Genomic DNA, 3,957 nt, shown 5'->3' on the forward strand with positions numbered 1-3,957 from the left:
TTTGCCTTGAAAGTGGTGAAAGTCCATTTTCACAAAAAATAAGTTAATCATAAAAAGGAATACAATATTCTATGAACTTTTCACTCTAAGGCGGCGTCCACCAGTCTACTGCTCCACCAGGTGGAGCTGATATAGCTCTGTTCTAAGAGCCGTGGCTGAGCAGCAGCGGTATTTCTGGACTCAGCCCGAAAATATATAAACTGATGGCGTATAGTGGGTTATGTAAGCCAAGACCTTGTATGCTCATCATGAAGGAACTTAATGCATTTATTTTGCCTAATTTTAGCAATGAAGACATTGTGACTGTGAGACTAGAGGGCCCTACCGGAAAGCTGTGGTTAATGTCGGCCTGTATGGTGCATGACGACGAGGTGGAGCCATCTCTAATGATGCTGACGAAGATTTGTTTATTTGCAACAGGAGTAAGGACTCCACTTTCATTACTGCAACCAGGGAAGAGGTGTTGGATCTTACTCCGGCCTCCTCCTTACTGTTACGCCGAATTTCCGATTGGAGGGTGCTTAACACCCATTCCTTCTCGGATCAGAGGTATATTCAATTGGCTCTCACTGAAACCCGTCCCAAAAAGACCCTCCCCCAAGAATCTGAGGAGAACGGACTGGGAAACCTACGGCAGGAATCTGCTGACCAGCATTAATACCAATAATAATGTCAACATAGAAATCCAACGAACAATCTCTCATGCGAACAAGTGCTACTTTGGACTTAGTAGGCAATTGAGCAGTAACGTCCGCTCTCGACGAACAAAACTAAGACCTTTGCACGTTGGCAACGGCGAATATCGCAGTCGATGGAACGATGAGCTGTATGAGTTTTACGGCGACATATACATAGCGCAGCGAAAAGGATTCAGCAGCTACATTAGCTGGGTCATGTCGGCCAAATGGATACAAACACTCCGGCTCCGAAAATATTCGATGCGGTACCAGCTGGGGGTAACAGAGGAAGAGGAAGGCCTCCTGTGCGTTGAAAAGTTTTTTTTTTTTTTTTTTTTTTTTTTTTTTTTTTATTAATTACACCTGTCGTATGACACTAAGTAATTCTTTCTGCAGCTTGGATTTTATAACATTAATCATTATCAATATTACATTTGGGTTAAGTTTTTGTGTGAGTTTACAAGTGTAGGTATGTGCATAGCTTTAAATTATTCTAGTTATCAGCTGAGTTGGGGTTGGTCGTTTGAGCCGCCTAGAGTTTGCCCTTTCTGCTGTTGGGAGTTGTCGCATGTCATTATTGGAATGGTTCATTAAACGGACAATATGATTTGTGCTGCGTTTGCGGATGATTTCTGCTACTGTTTCGATGTTGAGATCGCGATGAATGTCTTCGTTTGGGATGTACCAAGGTGCATTGGTTATAGTTCTGAGTATTTTTGATTGTAGTCGTTGAATAATGTTAATGTTACTTTTGCTTGCAGTACCCCAGATTTCTATGCCGTATGCCCAGATTGGCACAATCACAGTTTTGTATATAAGTATTTTATTCAACAATGACAGTTTCGAGCGCCTGCCAAGTACCCAATATAGTTGTCGGAATCTGTTTTTTACCTCATTTCTTTTCATCGTAATATGTTCTTTCCAGAGAAGTTTGGAGTCAATAGTCATTCCAAGGTATCTTGCTTTGGTGTCTATTGGGATTTGTGAGTGGTTTATTGTCAGATTCTTGTGTCTTACTTTCTTGTTGGAATAAACTACATGAATTGTTTTGCCACTATTGATTTGTATACCCCAAGCATTAAACCATGTTAGTGTTTTGTTCAAAATTTGTTGTAACTTGTTTGTTGCTGCTTCTAAGGTTTTATGAGTTGCCAATAGGACAGTGTCATCTGCAAAAGTTGCTATCATGTCGATACTTGCAGGCAGGGGAATATCAGCTGTGTACAGCACATATAGTACAGGCCCTAGTACACTGCCCTGAGGTACACCGGCTTCCATGAGTTGAATATTAGAGTATTTGTCTCTATATTTCACATAAAAGAATCTGTTTGATAAATAGCTTTTCATTAACAAATAGTAGTCGAGTGGAAGATACTGTTTAAGTTTAAATATTAAACCCTTGTGCCACACGCTGTCGAAAGCTTTCGCTACATCAAGATACACAGCAACACATGTATTTCTTTTGTCAATTTCTGATAATATTTTATTTGTTACTCTATGTACCTGTTCTATTGTTGAGTGTTTTCTACGAAATCCAAATTGGTGTGAGGGAAATGGTAGTTGAAAAGTTGAGGTGAAGAAGGACTTGGCTTCACTAGCGCCAATTGGCCCCGGTTAGCACGGGAAAGAAACAACTGGAGTGCTTAGTTAAACAACCACGAAAGCGGTTATCGCGGCAATCAAGAAGAAGAAGTAGAAGAAGAGAACTATAGTAATCTGCGATTGTCTTTAACAGGAGAGCGAAGAAAGTAAGAAGAACAACTCTCGACTGGATAAGGGTTTGGTTGCGTGAATGGAGAGGGCTAGAGGGGACGAAAGCTAAACAATTGCTGAAGAAATATAGTTCAGGAGATGCAAAGCAAATGGGCCCTTTCAAAGTAAATCAGATAATACAAGATATGCGGCAAAGAGCAGTAATTGAGCTAGCTAATTCCGTGGAGCTCACTGCTAATGCTGGTTAAAAGAAAGATGATAGCACCCTGTTTTGGGTAGATTATAGAGAGCTGAACTGGCTGACAGCAACCATTAAGCGCCTGATGGAGCATATTCTGAGAGGACTCAACTGGAGAACATGTTTAGTCCTTCTAGATGACATAATCACTATGGGTAAACGGTTTAGCAGTCATTTAAGAAATTGGAGGAAGTCCTTCAGCGCATCGGTGGAGTGGGATTACGTCTGATGACTTTGCGGCGTACATCTTAATATTTAATCGCTCATCTGCATATACTTAGTCCTGCCATAAGTTCTGTAACAAGTTAAGTCCGTTATAGGTATGAAATTATAATATTGTTTTTAATGAAGTTAGTTTAATTTAATCATGTAAATATTAAACGAAAAAATTTTAAATTTTTATTAAAACTGGTCATCATTTGCGTTTACAAAAGCATTCAAACCATTAGGCCATTCAGCTATTGCAGCACGCACGGTTTCGAATCTGCTCGAACCATATTTGCTTAAAACTCTCCAAATTTTTATGAGATCTTCAACGGGCCATGTTCTCCAACTCTGATCACAGACTGCCGTCTAATGGATTCAGATCGGGACTTCCAGACGATCAATCTTCTGAAGCTATGAACCCAGGAATGTTGTTGCTTAGCCACTGCTGGGTGGTTTTTGCTTTATGGTCTGGAGCTGAATCTTGCTGAAAGATCCAACGTTCTCCTTTGAAGAGAGTACTGCTCGACTGCTCACAAAGCCTTCTAACACATCCTCCAAGTACACTTTTGACTCCGTCTTAACCTCTTTTCCGTAGAAATTAGATGTAACGACTTTACAAAAGACTTCTCACCCCACCATTACGGAGGCTGAATGGTGGCCACGCTGAAGTCTTCGAAAAAAATGTTTGTGTCTTTAGAAAAAAACTTGACCGTGCGGTAAGCAAACATTCTCGTAATATTAATTTTTTCAGAAATTTTTAAATCCCGCCTACATTTTTACCACGCTTATGTAATACAGCCACTGCAATACAATTTTTCTTAGCTCCTCACCCCATTGTTCAGTGGTCGTAAATAGCATGAGTTCTGTTTTACGCGCGTTTAAACTTAGGTCACAGCCTGAAGCCCAAGAGTCAAGCTCGCCTAGCGCCCTTTGAATGATCCCACTGATCGTATTGGGACACAGTCCTGACGCCATTAGCACCACATCATCAGCGTACGCCATCCTTTTACCCCAGCTCTATTAAGTTTTATTAAGATTTTGCTAATCGCACATAAACAAACAAATTGAGATTATACTCCCTTGTGGAGTCCCCCTATGGACCCTCTTAGAGATTACCCATAT

Source organism: Anastrepha ludens, chromosome X (genome assembly GCF_028408465.1).
Source record: "Anastrepha ludens isolate Willacy chromosome X, idAnaLude1.1, whole genome shotgun sequence".
Classification (NCBI taxonomy): domain Eukaryota; kingdom Metazoa; phylum Arthropoda; class Insecta; order Diptera; family Tephritidae; genus Anastrepha; species Anastrepha ludens.